This window comes from Arachis stenosperma, chromosome 4 (assembly GCF_014773155.1).
Source record: "Arachis stenosperma cultivar V10309 chromosome 4, arast.V10309.gnm1.PFL2, whole genome shotgun sequence".
In the NCBI taxonomy this organism is placed as follows: Eukaryota; Viridiplantae; Streptophyta; class Magnoliopsida; order Fabales; family Fabaceae; genus Arachis; species Arachis stenosperma.
In genome coordinates, this window is record NC_080380.1 from 129,659,813 (window position 1) to 129,681,156 (window position 21,344).

Sequence of the window (21,344 nt, forward strand, 5' to 3'; positions counted from 1 at the left end):
TCAAGTTCGTCGTTGCTAGCAATATTCCTTCCAAAAAAAAAAAAAGGTTTCTAACAATATTGTATGCAACATGGTTAAGAAACATATGTATTTCACATGATTAAAATGTGTAGCAACTAGCAAAGGTGAGAAAGTTGGGGGTCTTTCAATGTTGGCAGGCTGGTGTGTCCATAATATAGTTTATTAATTTTAGTTGTATTCACATGTGTTTGTTAAAAACACCAACCACCATTGGGCCACAACAAAAGCTAAAGGGCAAAACAATTGGCCGTTGATAATAAGCAGTTACATGTGAATCCAACTTTAATTTTCTGTTGAGCAACCATAATGAATGCTTCACCAAGGTTGATTTTTAATTAAGATGTGCTGTATTTTTTTAATATTTAAAAAATTGATTATATTGGGAAAAAGAGAAAAATTGATTATGTTTGCAATAATAATGATTTTCTTGGTAATTTTAGGTACATGTTAAATTGTTAATGGTTTGTTCTGGTCAAATAATCAAATATGCTTTTTATATTATAATATTTTTTTTAGGAATAAATATTATTTTAGTTATTAAAATTTACGGTCAAATTTAAAAAATTTTCTAATTTTTTTTAGTTCAAAATGATTATCAACATTCTATTTAGAGAAAAATACCAAAACGCCCCTGACAATAACATAAAAAGACAATGAGGTCCCTAGAAAAAAAGAAACTCCTATCCGGCCCCTATTTTTTAACTCTGTTAGACAAGTTAGTCCTTCCATTAATAATTTGTCTCTAGAGCTGATTCACCATGCCTACGTGACACGTTAAGTTAATGACGTGACAGTTAAATGCCAACTTGGATGGGCAGATTAATGGGCCATCCAATCCGGTCCCTAACAATTCCATTTAAGATAAACAAATTTCATATGTGCTGACAAAGAATATCTGAAGTAATATCTACCACCTTGAGATCCAATTTCGTTTTGATTTTTCAAATTCAATTCCATCTCTAGCTCCTTCATTCTATGTTCTACATCCTTCAATCTCCTTTCCATTAAAATAGCATTGTTAGAAGTAATATCCTCATCCATATTTTCGTGAACTAATACATCTAGCCATTTAAAATACTTACATTGTAATTAGGGCATCCCAAGAAGAACCTATCCGGATTAAGTTCTGTGCAAGATTGGAATAGAATTGCATGGACCCATAGTAACATTTCAGAGATATGAATTTCTTCTTTCTTGGCTGCCCAACTCTTCCAGAAGAAAAGGTGCAGCATTTACTCTCTTCGCCAACACTATAACCACGCATGTTGCGACTCCTAGTTTCCGAAGAATGATCTCCATGGCTCATGGTGGTAGACAGTTAGGGTTCTACACAAGAAGGAAGGAGGAAGAGGCGTTTTGGGCTCATCATGTTCTGTAAAGTGCAGATAAAACACGAAATTATATTTTCAAAAAATTGTCAGGGACCGGATTGGGTGATTCATTAATATGCCAATCCACGCTGGCACTTAACGGACACATCACCATCTTAACTTGTCACGTATTCACGTTCCATTAACTCCAAAAATAAATTATTGACGTAGGGACTAATTTGTCTAACGAAAAAATTTCAGGGGCTGGAATGTAGTTTTTTTTTCTAAGGGCCTCGTTGTCTTTCGCAAAAATTGTCAGGGACCGGATCGGGTATTCACTCTTTTATTTAATATTAAAATTAGAGTAGAACTCGTGCGCGGGCATGAACAAAATAATCACGCACTCCCTCTATTTTTTTTTTGGTGACTAAATAGAAAAGAAAGAAAAAAAAGTGACAAAACCAAATTAATTGGCTAGGGTCATATCTAAATCTATTAGATGTTGAAGCTCACTCCATGGTTGGCTCCAATTCGAGTGAATGTCCGCGACAGAAGCAGCTGCTTTAGCCATACAATCTGCAACACTATTTGCAGTCCTCTGAATTAAAAGAATAGAGACTCTCCAATTTCAATTCATAACCTCCTGAATATGCTTTGCCAAATCCCATTTCGGAATATCCTTACTAAGCATTCTTTGGTTTACCAAGAAAAGAGCTTCTAAACAGTCAAATTCACAAATAACCTCACGAAATCCACTCTCCCAAGCAAGAAGTAAACCTCTCCAAATTGCATACAATTCAGCAAAAAGAACACTGCACACTTCGACTTTTCCAGTGCAACCTTTCAACCAACATCCATCAGGATTGCGAATAATACAACCAAAACCAGCATAGTCAGAAGGAGCAAACCAACTAGCATCACAATTCAATTTAACAGAATGAACTGGAGGTGGAACCCAATGCAAACAAAGTGAAGGAGGAGACAGAGATTGATGCATAGCAAAAATAGTGTGAAACTCCCTTACTGAACTACGAATCAAACTCACCACTTTACTAGCACTCTATGAATCATCTATATTAAATAAGTCATGATTCCTGCTTCTCCAAATCCACCAGATGGTCGAAAAGAAAAGAAAAGCATCTCCACTCCTTGCACCTCTGTAGAGCCAATCATGTAAATTCGAGTTATCTAAATACAGGCCTAAAAGGGTCCAGACTTCCTTGGCACTAGGGCACTCTCGAAGACAATGAAGAATGGATTCAGAACCATTCTGACACCGATGACAGGTGCTAGATAAAGCTAAACCACGACCCAAACGAAACTCTGCCGTAGGAATAGCATTATGAAGACTGAGCCAAATCAAGAACTTATACTTCTCAGGAATATGCAGACGCCATACCCACAACCAATTATCATGCTCATTCCAGTCAAACTTTTTTTTGGCTAGCCAACTATACCCACTCCTAGCTGAGTAGAGTCTAGAAGATGCCACACCCCATGACCAACCCGAACTCTCTCCAGCATTCAAATCCGGATTATAAGCATTCAAACGCTGTTTGACATCTTCTGGAATGATAGAGAAAATATCATGGAGATTCCATTGACCATCTTTCCAAACGTCTCTAATAGTTAAATCAGAGTCAGATATATGTACAAAAGGAACATCTTGAGCAATTGGGCCCTCAATACTCCAATTGTCAAACCAAAAGGATTGATCAAGTGACCCAACGCACCAAGAGAAGGCATCCTTAAGAGCACCAAAAGCCTTTGAGATACTCTTCCAAACATGAGAAGCATTGCAAGGGACAGGGCCATCTAAAACTCCCTCATTCCTCAGATGCTTCGCCCTCAATAGAGCAACCCAAGGCTTGTCCTGACAATGAAAAAGTTGCCACACCAATTTACCAAGTAAAGATATATTAACACACGCAGGGTCTCTAACACCCAGGCCACCAAATTTTTTTGGAGTGATCACGGTCCTCCAATTAACAAGAGAAAGACCTCTACCATCAACTTGACCCTTCCAAAGGAACTGTCTCATCATAGAAGATAATTTATCGCAAACCCAATTTGGAAAAAAAGATACCTGCATATGATAGACAGGAATGGATGCTGCAACAGAATTGATCAGGCAAAGTCTCCCTGCTTTATTTAGAAGCATTCCTTTCCAATTAGCTAATCTTCCCCTCACCTTTTCAATCACCGAATGAAAAGAAGCACTACTGGTACGGGAATGATTAAGGTTAACTCCAAGATATCTTCCTAAGTCCAAAGCAAAACGTATTGAAGAAACACTAGTAAAAATATCTCTTCTACGAGCAGTCACATTTTTAGAACAAAAAGTTTTAGACTTTTCAAGATTCACTTTCATGCCAGAGGCCTTGCAAAAAATGTTAAGAGAATGCATGACCATTTGGACCTGACTTTTTGTAGCCTGGCAGAAGAGTAAGAGATCATCTGCAAACATCAAATGAGAAAATTTTGGGCCACCCCTAGTGACAGAAACTGGTTTCCACACACCCTCGACCACCTTATGAGATATATAGCAGGCAAGTCTTTCCATACAAAGCACAAATAAGTAAGAAGACATTGGATCGCCCTGTCTAAGCCCCCTTCTAGGAGCAAAACTATCCAATCTATTCCCATTCCACATAATAGAAAGAGAGGATGCACAGACACAAGTCATAATCAAATTAACAGTGATGATAGGAAAACCAAAAGCAATGAGAGTACTCTCCAAAAACCTCCAATCCACCCTAACGTAAGCTTTTTCAAGATCAATTTTAAAAGCAAGAGTACCTTTCTTGGATTTTGTGTGCTTCATGAAATTCAAAATTTCTTGGGTCACAATAATATTATCAGGAGCACCACGACCCGGAATAAAAACTCCTTGTAAAGGACTAACAATATCTGGAAGAAAAGGCCGAAGTCGGTTAGTCAATACTTTGGTGATAATTTTATAAACAACATTACACAAGCTAATAAGCCTGAAATCCTTCATAAAGGTAGGATTATCAATTTTAGGAATAAGCACAATCAGAGTTTCCATGATGCTAGGATTTAAGAACTCTCCCAAAAAAGCGCTTCGGACAATATTCCAAATCTCAGTGCCTACTATCTCCCAATATTCTTTAAAAAAATAAGCTTGAAAGCCATCTGGACCAGGAGCCTTAAAAGGGCTCATACTGAATACTGCTGACTTGACTTCCGCAAAAGAGACAGGGTCAATTAACCTAGCACAAGCCTCAATGCTTATAGTGGGCATCGGAACATCCCCTAAACAATCAATCTCAACCTCTTCCGTTGTACCAAAGAGATTCTTGTAAAAAGAGAGGGCTTCTTCCTGGAGAATATCTGGATCAGTAGACCAAGACCCATCTCTAATATATAATCCATGTACTCTATTATGGTTTCTACGCACCAAAGTCTGAAGATGAAAAGTGTTTCTACGCACGCCCTCTATTTAAAAGCCAATTAAATCAATATAATTATATAAATAATATATCTTTCAACAAAAAAGTTGCATTCCATCGCGTAACAATTACATGTTGTTTTGAATTAAAATTCTAAGTCTTTTTCTAAATTCGACTCCGGACAGAGCAAATGTAACAACAAATAATGTTCACGTTATTTGCTAGACTAATAATGATTCATTAAGGAGATGATATATCATATATACTACGATAATGTAAGTTATCTTCATAATTATTAATTACTATAATATAAAAAAATGTAAAAAAGAATAAAAGCTAAAAATTTTTTATCATAAAATAGACAACTTATCTCATCAAATGTTTAACATCCCATTATGATAATTTATTCGAATCTCTGGGTAGAAACTTAAAAACCATCAATCGCATATACACGGTTTTATCACATCTATGGTTACATTTTTAATACGTTTTTTCCATGTTGAGAAATTACTAAAATATTTTTCAGCTTCTTTTACATCAATCCTAAAATTATTCTTCAGAATTTTAAAATTCAATTCTCTTAATCTCCAATCCTAATTAACTTGTTATTTTCTTGTTAATAATAAAATAAAAATTTTGACAGTTAATCACATGTCCCAAGAATAAAATAATAATAAAACATTGGTACAAAGCCTTTTTTTTTAACTCTTCTAATTTAAAAATAGAATAAATATGCAAGTAAAAAGTTCCATCAAGAAAAGGACTAAATAAAAAAGAATTAATTAATAAAGTTAGATCACCAAAAATTGTTTTCAATAGTAGAGATTTAGTACTCCTAAGTATAACAATTAACCCTTGTCCCTCCAAATTATAAACCTTGTTTGACAAAGCTATAAACTAATAAAATCTCTTTCAAGGTTAATCATTCAATTTCCTCTAGAATCATTCTTCTAATTTTCAAATTTTGGTAAGGAAAACAAATTAAATTTAGAAAAAAAACTAATACTCAAATAAAATTACGGTAAATAAATAAAATTAAGGAAAAATAAAAAGTAATATAATAGAGACTAAACCACCAAAAGTAACCATGAAAGATTGATTCGCTGACAAAAATAACCATAGAAGATCAAAACTCCTCAAATATCCACAATTGATTAGTTTCGTTTGTCAAAAATAGCCAAGTCTGATGTAGCCTTAGCAGAATGGCATACATAGACTGTTTATGTTGACGATTACACGTATTGGTAGGCATACGTCTACTTAGTACTATTTAGGGTCAATTTAAACCCTAATTCTTCGTTCTTCTCAGTTGGAACCCAATATTAGTAGGGTAATCCGAGCACAGGCATCCAAGGTAACTACAAGCGAAGAACCCTAATTCCTGAATTAATTTATGCTCATAGAATTTGAGCAATATCAAGGAGAGAGGTAACTACAAGCGAAGGAAGCAGATTTTCAGGAGCTTCACATTCAAAGATGAAGAAGAAGAAAATTATGGATGGAAGATGTCACTGTGGTGAGTATGTTGTCTTGTTGGAATCTTTGACGGTTACTAATCCTAGAAGATGGTTCATTCGTTGCCCCTTTTCGAAGGTATGAGACATTATTTATGATAATTAGACAAGTATAGGGTTTCTCTACATCTTTGATGTTTTGATTTTTTGGCTTCTGTAGAGTCGAGATTGCCATTATTTTGTTTGGGTTGATGAAATTGATGGGGGATAGCAAAGTTTGGCATGGTAAATGTGGTGTTGCTAATCAAGATGTGTCAATTGCTCCAACAGACCACAGGAAGAGAAATGTCAACACGGCCACGAAGGTTGAGAAGAAGATTGAAGGTGAAATCAAAGCTATGAGAGTATAGCTTGTGTCCGTGTCTTTAGGATTGTTTCTACAGTTTACGCCTTTTTGTTTGTTTGTAATGGTCATGTACAAGTGATTGGTAAGCATTGAACCTCAAAGATATTTCCAGCATCATCTCCTGTCCAGAATGGCCTCCAACTACTATTCTGTTTCTTATTTTTCTCCAATCTACTCTGTTGTACTGGACAAAGCCGTCCATTGTATCCCCTCAACTCCTTCTTATTTCTAGCCAAAATTCTCATAACATAACACATTATCTCTTCTAGGAGGATAATGATTAGCTTTCCCTTAAACTTCTTACACTTAGAGTTAAAAACTTCACTGTTGTTGTTGGTGATATTATCCACCTTTGGCCATTCACTAAAGTGGGATCTTGACCATTATTTTGGTAGAATGCGGCTCAGATACTCCCAAGCATGTGGGTTTAGTTTTCTGATTATTGTCATGGCTGCTGCAAAGTCTTGGGGTGGTGCTCCTTGCACACAACTCTTATAACTTAGAGGTTACAATCATTGAATGACTTAGTTCATAAAAGTATTACCTCGTAGAACCTTTAAGTGTGACAGAGTACGCCTTTAAACACAGTACGTTAGAGAAGCAGCAACCTCCTTCTCCAATGTCGTCACAGGAATAGAATCAGAGTACAATGGGAGTACGCTAGAGAAGAAGAAGATGAAAAACTGCTCTGTTAGGGCATGATTGATGTCGCGCTCAAAAGGGAGGGGTAACACCACTTTCTGTTCTTCTAATTTCAATGCTTGAAAGAGTAACGTTTTTTTAATAAACTAAATAAATGCAATTTTAACAAAAAAAATTAATCCACGTAAGGCATTCTTTTGTCACGTTGCAATGGATGTGGACACATTGTATAATTTAACAAAATTTTATTAACATTTGGTCACATTTGACAAACGGAGCACATCAATTGTGGGTATCTGAGGAGTTTTGATCTTCCATGGTTACTTTTGTCAGCAAATCAATCTTTTATGGTTACTTTTTGTGGTTTTTTTGGTGACTGAAATAAATTAAACAAAGAAAAATAAAACAAACAAAACAAGGAACTGCTTAAATAGAGGGGCAGTCCCATTTAAGACTACTCTTAAACTATTCCCAAGGTGAAAGAAGCTCCACATGCGAAAGTTGTAACTTCATCGCCATCTTTGCCATAGTATCTGCCACCGTGTTTGCATCTCTCATAATCAAACGAAAGTCAACACGCCAATTCCAATGCATGATATCTCTTATTTTGAGCACCAATGGATCAATAAACCCAAAACCATCTTGAGTAACAAGATTAAATGCTTCCACACAATCCGTCTCACAAATAACATCTCGTTGACCCACATCCCAAGCTAAGAGATATCCTCTCCAAATAGCAAACAATTCTCCTTGAAGAATACTATTACTCTCAATCATTCCCAAATACCCCCTTTGCCAACTCCCATTACAATCTCTAATAACACAAGCAAAACCAACACTATCACCCGAACCAAAATAACTAGCATCACAATTAATCTTAAAAGTACCAATGGATGGGAGATTCCAAAAACCATTTAGAGTAGAGGGAAGGGACATACGTTGTAATTCAAAAATATTCCTAAGCTTCTTTTCTGAAGTTAATGCCAGACAAATCACTTTTTCCGGAGGCCAAGTTTCATGGGGATTAAATATGTCATTATTCCTTGCTCGCCATATCCACCAAAGTTCCGAAAAGAACTTGAACGGATGCTCTCTGCTATGATACAAGAACCAGTTCTTCAAATCCAAAGGATGACAAGAAATATCCAACCTATGCCAGACAAGCTGAGCTTTTGGACAATCCCGAATACAATGTAAAACTGATTCCTGGCTAGAAAGACATCTTGGACACCTATCCGATGACGACATCCCTCTTCTAAAGCGAAAACTTGCAGTAGGAAGAGCCTCCTTAAGACACAACCAAGCCAAAAACTTATGCTTTTCCGGAACAACCTGACGCCAAAGCCAAAGCCAATTCTCCCGCTCCTCCCAACCAAACAGTTTCTTACACAACCACAAGTAACCATTGCGTGAGTTATAGACTTTGGCAGCAGACCCACTTCAATACCAACCCACTTCCGGACCTGCTTGTTCATCTGGATTGTAAGAGAGAATATTACCTTTCAGATTTTGAGATAAAGGAGAATAAAGAGTATCCAAATGTCACCTACCAACCGGCCAAATATCTTGTATCCGGAGATTCGAATCAGAAATGTGAACGGTTACTTTTGGTGGTTTAGTCTATAATAGAGAATTCTAAACTTTTAAACGAAGAAAATTATTAAAGAACTTATTCAAACATAAATAGTGTCTCATCAACATAATATTTTTCTCAGTATAACATAATACTTTCAAAGACAAAATGATAGGTAACTTAAATAAATATAAAATTTTACAAACTTATTTTCTATCATCTACAAAGGTAAAGTATTCCCTTAAACTAAAATAAATAAAAATAATTAATACATTTTTTTGCGCCCAGAAACATAACAATAAGAAAATTATATTATGGCATCTAAATTATACTCCTTTCGATGAATCAAACATATAATTACAGAATTCTACTGAACCTCAAATCTCATTATCGACACACATGAAAGTAAGTAGAAAATTAAGATGATTAAACTATATCGTCAATCAACTCCCAAAACTATATGAGGATTGATAATGAATGAAATTATTTTCTTCCACTCCAAGGTCTCTTCCTTCACCATAGCAGCTACTTCACTCATCCTCTCCAAAAATAACAACATTTCAAATTCATTAACAAACAATAACAACTACTGTCAGAATCTATTTCACAATTAAAATTAAATTACGAAGCTCCATTACCTCTTCATCATCATAATCATCATTCACCACAAATTTTGACTTATTAAAATCTCCACCCTCATTCTAAAATATTAAAAGAGCTCAGCCATAGGATTAGTATGAATCAAAATATAAGAGAGAATAAAAACATTGAGTTAAAGCAATTACGAATCTTTTGTTGTAGGCTGTGATATCCTCCTCATATGCTAGTGTGTTCTTAGCATTTGCTTGGTATGGAGTTTTTTTCCTGAAACATGATAATATAATGAATTAGAGAGTAAATCGTGAAACAACAACAAAAGCGGAAATAATTGTTAATTGAAGAGAAAAGAATAATAAAAGAGAATCAGAGAACAGGTTTACTTTGCTCACAACATCGGACATAGACTTCCATCTGGCACCACCAATTTTTCCAACCTAATCGGATTTCAAGAAAACATTAGCCTATGAAAATAGTTAACAGCATTGAAAATTTGAAATATCAGAGAAAAGAAAACGATAATAGAAAATAAATAGATAACAAAAAAAATTTAATTCGAAGAGCTTGATTATATGGAATCGAAAATAGGAAGAGCTTTTCATTGGATTTAATTGGTGCATCAAGAATCCAGAATGAAAAGTAACGATATCGTGTTCTAGTCCTTCGATCCTGCATTCTTGATTATTCTAAACAAAATCCAACTAAAATTTCACCTTATTTTAACAATAAACACGTGAAAGAATACAATTTGAGCATTATTTGGGAAGAGCAGAACTCAGAGAATAGTAACCAAGGAATGAGTGGATCAAAGAGTTGAATAATCAAAGGAAGCAAAAAAATAGAGAATCGTTGTTAGAGGATTTTTGCATTGAGACCGAATTATACTGAACCAAATCCACACCTATTATAACATATACCATCTAGGTGTGGAAATTTCAAAGAGAAAGCTGAGGGAATCAAAACTCTCTGGTATGTGAATCAATCTCAAAATTAATTTGAATTAAAAAATAAAAACAATAAATAAAGCTCGAAGTATATTCCATTAAATATCACCAACTTAAAAGAGAAATCCAAGAAGAGGAGTTAGTATATACGTACCAATTTGTTTCTTCTGTGGTTGAGCCTTATGCGGAACTAAAATTGAAACTCAAGGTTTGGTTTTGTATTTCTGTGTGAAATCTTCCTTTGTATTTCTGTGTGAAATCAAAAGGAAGAAAAAACGTTATGAGATGGAAAGGAATGTATTGGGAAATGAGAAAATGGAAATTGGGGAAGAGCAAGAGTGAGGAAAAAATAGCACATATTAATATGATTGAAGAAATAGCAAGATACAGATAATGTTAGTGATGAGCAAAAAATTAAATCACAAAAATAATATTAATGCATTCATATACATTCAAAATTCGGGTCACAAAGGACAATTAAGGATAATGGAAATCACATTTACAAATGATATGGTAAATGACAAAAAAAAAGGGTAAAACAATTAAGAGATTATTATTTTTTGAAAAGAATGTGAAAAAGTAGCAATTGGGTAAAAAATCACCTGGATACTGTATAGCATGATACTTGGAGAGGAGCGGTTCTACGTTGCAGAGGTAACGGAATGTGCTTCACAGATAAGATCACGTAAAGTTGCTGAAGATCATGAAATCCGCGGCTGAATCATTGGAAAGTGGTGAAAAAAAGCATGAAGAAAATTGTGAGATCTCACCGCTATGTTCTTGAACTCCACTGCATATCCATCACCATATCCACCACCACTACATTGCTAACCACCACGAACTCCACTGCCACCACCACCACCATAGCAAAGTTTAGTGGACTCCATGTGATGACCAAATCGGCACCGCGTTCTTGATTCCTAGTCCTAGGTGCGGCACCACATTGACGTCGTGTTCTTATCGCCGCTTACAGATCGAACAACGCTTTCATCATGATCTGAAGTTCTAGCCTCGTAGCCATATGCTTCAAGATCCTCCTTTTGACTTCTGCATGCTGGACCATCTTCTTGTTCCATCCTGGATCCAGATGCTAGACTGCTAGAGTGAGGAGCAGACAGAATTGGAAAATTGATTTATATTCAATTTTAGGTTCTAGATCAAAATTTAAAATTTGAAATTTTATCCTCCTTGATGAATCTTATTCGTAAATAAAAAGACAATAAGAAAAATACAAAAAGAAAATACCATAGATAAAGCCAAGTCTCGCTTGCTGCATGTGCTCTCTGTGCCTGCCGCTCAGTTTTTTCTTGGATCCACTCTCTTCTTTCTCCTCTGTGCCCACCACCACCACATTAATAACCACCACGAACATTGCAACCACCACCGCCAAGCCTCTTCCAAAAACTGCCAACTGCCATCACCGCCGGTTTGCTGCCGAATTCCATAATTATCACCATCGATCATCTCGGCAGTCTCACATAACGACACTGCAACACCATTCTTGTCCTCATCTGAAGCCTGGATGGTGGGTGAAACTGTGGAAGAGACCCATCTCCACGGGTTATAAATTAAAAGGGGGATAATGCATATGATGTATTTGTCTAAGAATTTAAAATTTGAAAAATAGGTAAACTTCTCTGTGTGTTCTACTTCCAGTTTAATGAGTAAAGGATAAAGACCTTCTGATTCAGAGAACGACCAATCAGGTGAAACTTCTATGCACGCTACTTCTAGCTTCTCATTCTTGAGGCAAAGAAAGGGGAATATAGCATTAAAATTTGAATAAAAAGGAAGATTAATGAAACTGATATAAGGTAAAAAAAAATTTAGAAAACAGGTTAAAAACAGAGAAGATGATTAGATGAAATGAAGAATTGAATGGTGAAAAGAGAGTAAATTTGAAATTTGAATTTAGCATGGTGTGTGTATGAATGCCTGCATGATAGAAATTAGAAAGAACATCACATATAGCATAATATCACTGGAAGAGACAGTGTTGTAAGTAGCATGATGATGGTGTATGGATATACATGTCATGAACAGTAACACCCCATCTGAGGAGCTTGACACGCTGGAATTCCACTAAATTGAAAACTCTCTATTAGAAGGATAGTATTAGATAATATTTTTGACAATTTTAACCCTTTATAAAATTTGATAATTAAAAAATCCTCTTTATCCCTCATCAGTCATAATCCTCCATCATGACAAAGAAAATGACGACAACGATAAAAGCGTATTTTTCCATCATTTTTGCTCCACCGAAGGAAATCTAGAATTTTTCACTTCTTTGCTTGCGATAGTGACGAAGTTCGATCATGTCGAATTGCTCTTCTTACATCTATTTGGCAAGGCTTGAACCAAATTCGGAGTCCACACAAAGTACTTCTCTAGTGAAATTCCATCCAAATCGTCGTCTACCTTTGACGAAGACGACGACGCCGTTGGAGGATCGCGGCTACTCCAGCGAATTCTCCACATCTTTGTCGATCAATAAATCCATTGCCGTTAGATCCACCGCCGCACTCCGACGAAGTTCTAGCAAAGACTTGGTTGAAGATTGGGAAAGAAGACCATTGTAGCGATTAAAGTAAATGTCATTAGCAACCTTTTGAAACGCTATGAACTCAAAAATCAGTATTGTCGTTTTGGAGATGGTCTTGGTGGTTGTCGTTTGGGTAAATATCTGAGTCTTTTCAAGGAAGAGAGTAGTGCTCTCGTGTAACTTGATCAGCGATGTGTGCGAGTTTGTGAGAAGAGTAAGTGCTAAAGCTTGGGCTCACAAACAAGTACTCCTCAATCTCTTCTTCATCTTGTTTCAATAATTCTATAAATTTTTCAGTTTCTCAGATAGTGTTGTTAGTGGTGACTATGGATAAGAAGGTAGTGCTGGTAGATATAGGATGAGAGCTGATACAGTAGTAGGAGTATTTTTGTTATTTAAAAATTATTTTCAAAAGGACGATTTTAATACTAAATAGAATGTTAAGGATCATTTCAAAAAAAAATTTAAGGACGATTTTAATTTTGATTCTAAATTTTAGGGACAAGTACTTATTTTTTTTAAGTATTTCATCTATTTTTAAATTAATCCCTCTTTGTATTTTTCCAATCTAATTTTTTTTTCAAAACTGTTTCTATAGCATCTCACATTCAAGCTTCCAAATAAATTTGTGCCAACAACTGCTTGCTCTATAAAAGAACTCCAGATATACACGGGTGATTGAGAACTTTACCAATCAATTCATGTATTTACAAGATATTGAAGCTAAGTGGGTTGATGCACTCTATGTTGAAAGATGACTATTCCGATATAGAATAAAATTAAAGTAAGACGTACGCGATGACATGCAGAGAGACAAATTATTTAACTATATGGTATATTTTTTAAGTGTTATATTATTTAAAAATTGATTAGATAATATGTAAAATAATATTGAATTTAAAATATTTTATATTAAAAATATTTTATAGAAAATTCATTTGACATTTTTTATATCATTCTATATAATTATTCACTAAAACATAACACAAATTGAAATTTAGTTTATTGTTTTAAGAATTTGAATTTTTTTATTTTTAAAAAAGACAAATTTTCTATACTAGAGTTATACAAAGTTACATCTTCATTTGTTATTTCTATTTTTATATTTGCTTTAGTTACGATACTTTATCTTCTTATGCAATATTCTTTAGTTTGCAAACAATTACAGAAAACTGAATGAATGAGAATGAAAACATCAAAAGTATAATATAAAATTATGAATGCAATCATGATATATTTGAATGTATCTAATAAAAAAATGTGTTAAATTTGAACTTATTAAGAGGAGTTTTTGACATTTTGTATGAGATATTAAGAAATAAATAGTAATAAGAGTCTTATGCAACATGAATAAATATATCAAATAGTATAGTAGTAAGAGTTTTAACATATATAAGTTGTAGAATTTGAATATTCGTAACTAAAATTTTGAGTAAAATCTCACCCCGATCCTTGACAATTTCCCGAAACCCCTATCCGCCCCTTAAAGAAAGTATAATGTCATCGCGATGTCTACCATCACATTTGTTGGACATTCTAGCCCTTGTGTGAAACTCTCCGGCAAGAGGAGGTGACGATGTTCCTACATGCTAGTTACAGTTTCTTCGGGACAGTTTGCTCCCTAAACGACTTTTTTTTGTCAGACAATTAAACTCTTAAAGATTTTTATACGTTACTCTTAAACCCCTGTCAATTTTATATAAAGACACTTAAAATCACGAACACTATAAACTTAGGTATACATAATACCTACTGCTCAGCTGGCTGGACTGGCTGCTGCTGTCCTGATGGATTGTTAGTAGCCTCAGTAGTTCTTTACTTCTTTCTCTTTTATTGCCATTTGGAATCCCTTGGAGCTCATTTGCATGTTTTGTAATAGTGACCTTTTTTTCTCATACTGCATTTAACCTGGAATAGCCTATTCACCTTTGTACCATTATTCTCAGCCAACAGACAAGATACTTTGTCCACGTTTCTTCTTAGTTTTAGAAGTCCAAGAGTTCTCTTGATCAAAGGTGCTCGTGGCTTATAATCAAATGATGATATCTCTTGTCAGTATTCTTCAATGTTCACAGTCTTGGTGGTGATCTCATAGGTCTATATCCAACTTAGAAAACTTTTAAACCTTACCATCCATGTAGTTGAGCACACCATCTTCATCTCTGTCAAACCATCCTCCATGGTGAAACACATGCACAATTGCATAAGCCATCTGTAGCATCATAATAGTAAATTAAACTAAACTCTAACAAAATCAATTTTTAATTTACTCACAATACTTCACTTAGCGTTAATAAAAAATTAATAATTTATTTTCAATACTTGATTTCTTTACTTAACCTTAAAACAAAAAATATTTGTCGCACTAACAACTAGACAAGTCACTAACTCCAAATTGCATGCAATGGATTTACAAAGGAGGACCGCCTAGTAGGATCACACTCATAGGACCATAACCAAATAGATAAAAATGCTAGAAAACAAAGCAAAGAGCCTACCTTGTGTTCCTCGAACAAGATGTCATTGCACTGTTAGTCCTTCGTCATGATGTCTCTAGTTGGTTAGGATTTTCTATAATTGTTGGTGTCAATAAGGGAAGAGTTTACCTATATAACGCCTGCTGTTGTGAGAAGGAAAGAGTTTGCCTATATAACGTTGCTGTTGTAAAGTGCAGTATTTTGGTCTCATCAAAATGCTAATGTTTTGATTACTGTATCAAGGACCGATTTGTCCCAGATGAAAATTGTCCAATGACACGTAAGATCATTATCTTACACGTAGGAACGTAACCTTACACGTAGAATTGGCTCCGCCTGCTGTTGACAAAAACTTTGACAGAAGGGCCATAATGTCGTCTAACAGAAGTGATGGATAGGGGTCGCGATGTCATTATACTTTTCTTAAGGGATGGAAAGGAATTTCGTGAAATTGTCAAGGACCGAGGTAAGATTTCACTCCTGAAATTTTTTATAATTATTACTATTATGATACTTTTAATGTAATTGATACTTTACGTTTTAATTGAATAATAATAGTTAAAAAAATTTAATTTTTTAAAAATCTTCTATTAAACTCGTTATAAAAAAATTAATATAAACTTTTGTATATTATAAATAGACGTACAGAGAATACACAAAAAATTAGCTTTGATTTGAATTTATTCAAAGGGTATGAGTATGTCATCTCTCTTTACATGTTGGGATACAATCTGTTAGTATGAAGAAGATTCAAAAAACTTTTTCCATAAATATGATGATTTTGTTTAAAATCCAAAATGTGCGATGGTTATTTTCTAAAACTTCCAGACTTGTGGTTTGTTTTGTATTAACAAAATTATTTATTTTATTTTGTAATTTTTGTTGTATTGTCTTGACCAATTAATGATAGTTTTTTTCACAATACATAGATGACGAATAAAAATATTTGGGAGATAATAAAAATCAGTTTAAATCAGCTTAAAGTTATCTTATTTTATTTTATTAATTATTTCTAAAATAATTAAATAATATTAGGTTTAATATGTATGTTATTTTAATGTCATAGACATGAAATTATAAATGTTAAGTTAAATGAGGTAACTTTGAATTATTGTCTCCTTAGCATAATTGCACTAGTATTATTTTTAAAATTTAATTTACCACCTTTCTAATTGCCTTTTTTTTTTCAAGTTGAGTGTTTGTTTTAATAGGTTTGATCATTGGCTATTACTATAGTTAGGCTTGGTTTGGTAAAATTTTTACTTTTTAAAAGTTGTAATATCTATATTTAGTAAATCACATTAAAAAATAAAAATAGTTTTCAATAAGCATAACTAATAACAAATATGTTTAGTAAATAACTATTAAAATTTAAAAAATACTAAAATAGACATAAATATAAGAATTAAATTTGAGAATTAATGTATAAAATTATATTAGACTTTTTAATTTTGATAGTTACAAGTCATCTTTAAAAAGTTTTACCTTAGATATTTTCAAAAGTACCCCTAAGAGTATCCTATCTTTTAAAAGTTTCAAGCACAAATACATAGTCCTTTTTATTTACCAAACTCAAAATAAATAGCTTGTGATTTTGAAAATACAAACACTTTTTTAAAAAGTTTTACTAAACCAAACCTCGGCCCTCAATAAACACATATGACATTATTAACAATATAATCAAGTATTTCGTGGACAAGGTTGTCATTGAAAGTTTAAGAGAAGAGAATGAAGAAGACAAGGTTGCAAAAGTCGATACCAAAAGCTGATAACGAGGTTGAAACCTTTGATAGGAGATGCCCTTCCAGATCCGTTGCTCATATCTTAATTGACTAAGGAAGATATTATGAAATTGGAATTTAATTGTGAGGTGAAGCCATAAAAGTTTTATGTCATGTATGGGAGGTATAATGGTTTTGGTGTCAAGAAAAAGCGATGCTATAATCATCATCGACAAATTTGTATCTTTGGATTTGGTTTTACCTGTTGATGAGAAGATTAATTCTTGATATTAAAGAATTTTTTGGATGTAATGGAGAAGAAAGTGCTCAATATTTGTGGTGATGGATGGTAATGATTCTTTGAAGGAGGCTCTCAAGATTGAAATTTTTGGAGTCACCCATCAACTATATTTGTCCTTGGTATTTGCAAAAGCATGTTGTAACAAACATAAAGAATAGTGAGTTCTTGAAGCGCTTTCGTTAATGCATTTATGAAAAATTTTGATATTGATAACTTTGAACAATATTAGGCAAAGATCGTTGAGATATTTTAGCTAAGATAATTATTGGGTACAAAATTTACCTATAAAAAAAAGACAAGTGAAAAAACTTGTTTGAGAGATAAATTTAGTGCGATTTTAGAATCATTTCACGGAGCGAGGGCATCAACTCCTTTATCAAGAGATTTATCAAGTCTAGGTTCAATTTGTTATGCCATATGCAAAAGCTTGACATGGAGTTCATGAATATAGGAAACAATGAGATAGTAGTTGAATGTTATTCCACATATTGGGATCTTATTCTATCAACAGGTTTGGAAGCAATTAAGAACACAACATATAAAGCTTACACAAGAAAAATATTTAAGGAGGTAAGAAAAGAGATACAATGAGTTTCTGCGTGGAATGTTAAGCTTAGCAAGACAATATCTATACCAAAGTGTTACAATGTGAGTATGTTTTGGTATCTAAGAAGAGTATATGATCTGTTGCTTAATAGTAACAATGATAGATTGGATTGTAAAAATCGACTTTGACATAGTAGTAGAATTATAGGTGAGAACATTGTTGAACTGCCTAAGCGACTTATACTAAAATTATTGAAAGTAAGGGATTTGGTATCGAAGATGATGAAAGCAGGCATGAAAACTATAAAGGGTAATGTTATAAATAGTGAGAATAGGTAGTTATAGGTTGTTAGAGAGTTTGTTATTTGTTAAAGTGTGGTGGTTTTTGCTAACTAGTACATATAACTATAGCACCTTACCTCATGCTGATATACTAATATATGCTTTCATTCCTTCAATAGCAAATTACAGTCATGTTCTCTGCTTCTTGTGCTACCCTTGTATCTAATATGGTATCAGAGTCACAAGATTTTGTTCTTGATTTTTTTATTCCTATCTTCAATCTTTCAATCATAGCATTCTTTGTTGATGCATCATCCACCCATAAGCCTCCACTTGTTCCAATCTCAGAGAAACTTGATGACAAGAACTTCAATACGTGGCAGCATGGAACGTGGCTTACAATTCAAACAATTAGAATAGAATATCACCTTGATGATTCCAAAATTTCACCAAGATTTGTTAAATTAGGGCAATGAAAATCTCCTACTACAGTTGAAAGTATTACTTTCACTACCTCATCAGAAAATATTGTTGATATCTCTACACCTTCATCTACAACAATCATAACAACTCAAAAGACCACCGTTGCTTCAGATTTCACAACAAGAATCAGAGGATTATAAAGAGTGACATCAAAATGATTTTGCTCTCACCACACGGTTAGTTGCATCAATGAGCAATACCTTCAAGAATAAGGTTGTTCACTGCTCAAGATTCTCAGAAGCATGATTCACTATCATCAACTACTTCGTTGTGACTTTGAAGACACACGCTCAAAATTTAAAATCTCAATTGAGATCCGTAAAGAAGACTAAGAGTGTCATAGAATATTTAACAAAAAATATACGCCAACTAGTAATTCTCTTCTTGGAATAGGATATCAACTTTAGGAAGATGACCACATACTAGCAATCTTATATTACAATGGCTACATCTCCAATATCATGTCTCAATTGAAAACTTTACTATAAATAAAGATGGGGCTTCTTGTTAGTCTATAAAGACATGATTAATTGGTTCAAAAATTCTTCTAAAAAATTATGATTGCAAATTTTGCTCCAAACTTCTTTCCTGGACAATTGTTGTTGTTGATGTTATTGCTACTCTTGTATCTAATAAAAAGAAAACATTATTTGAAAGGCAAGTGAAAATTAATCATTGTTTTTTATGAAATATGTCTAGGATAGTGCATTAAAAAAATTAGCACATGGCCACATGTTAACACAGTTAAATTTAATATAAATATTTTAATTTAATTATAAATGATATATTATTATTAATAAATAATTTTATATTTTAAAAACAAATAAAATTATTATTTTTTATTTTTATTATTTTAATATTAAAAATAAAAAAATTTAAATTTAATTAAGTTTATAAAAATTTTATAACAAAAATTGCTATACATATCTTTATTTAAAAATTTCATTTAAAAAAATATTTTATATATTTTTATATATTTAAAAATTTCAAAAAAAAGAGGAATATGAGTACATATATTAGTTATTGGTTGTTTCAAAATTACTTCTTTTAATTTGAATTTGAATCATTTATAATTTAAATTATAATAAATAAATAGAATAAATTTATTATTATTTTTAACTGTAGATTTGATTTTATTATTAAATTTCTAAGAGAAGCTTTCAATAAGAATATTTATAGAATTTTTATGTTATTTATTATGTTAGTTTTCTTTTTTCTCTCTCTTTTTTCTTTATGCTACATGTTCTTTTCTCAATCTTTTTCTATTTTTTTCTTTTTAAGTAAACACACACTACAGAAAAAGGTTAAAATGACATTTATATTACGTTGTTTTCCATTGCTGCCATAATTAAATTTTGGATTTGTGGCGATTTTGATAATTATAGCAGTTTTGAACCGCCATTATCACTTAGGAATAAAAGAAGAATTATCAATCCCTAATTTCAGAAATCCTTACTTCTTTGAAACACTACGTCGTGACGTTGTTGCTCCTGGATAGCTTGTGCGACGATCTCCGATCCTCTTGTGTTCTCCGATGACATCTCCTCCGGCATCGATCTTCTTCAGTGACATTTCCTACAACGGCAATTTTCTCCGGTGATGTCTCCTCCAGCTTCCTTTCCTTACCGTCCTTTGTGTCTTCTCCGCCAAAATCGTCAACGCTTTCCTCTCCGACGATCTAGGTCAGCTTTCTTTCCTTCCTTTCCTCTCCTTTTATTCCTCTGTGACGAGTCTCTCTTTTTAGGCCGTTTGCGAGGATTCATCGCGAGTGGAGAAGTCAGTTCCGCAGTTTGTGCCACCGACAACGTTCTTCCGCAATTTGTGTTCTGCTGCTCTCGTTGCGCTGTCGTCACCGATGTTCATCCATTCTTCTACTTCGTGCCTTTGTCATCGTCCCTCGCTCTTCCAAAGGTATCATTTATGTTATGTTAGGGATTGTATTTTCCGTTTCAGTTTTCATCCATTTGTGAACATGAGTTTTAGTTTCATCCATTCTATACTATGTATTATTTGTTCATGGTTCCTAGATTGTTGTTCTGAATATAAACTTGGCTCTGTTGTCGTGTGCTGCCGCTGCATCCTCTGGGTGAGAAACTTACTTAAATTGTTTAGACGATAGTGTTCTGTGTCATGAATAAAGGAGCTTGGTATACGTTCAATTATTTGTTTGTTATTTATGAACATCATTTATATCATATTCAGAGGTATCGAGACATTCCGCACTTTAAAGTATGGTTCTTCTAGTATCTTATGAATGTTAGGTATGTTGTGATTAGCTTTGATTTCCCATTCGAAAGTATGTTACGTGCTATAATGGAATCTATTTGTTGTAGCTGAATCATGATTTATGGAACACGTGGAAGAGTAAATTTATATTTATTAGGACTTATATCTTGTAATGCTGATTGCATTAATTTAGTCTTCCAATTACACTTTTCTTGTATATAAATTGTATTTGGAGCCTATTAGCCGTATTTCATATTATTATCTAATCCATGTAGTCCATTTCACCTTGGAGGATATGCTCTGCTCTTAATTTTTGTATCAGAAGTATTTTACTTGTGTCAAAACCTCATTGGCAAAATAGTTTTGTCTATTTTGAGATGGTAAAAAAGGGCTGAGAGTAATG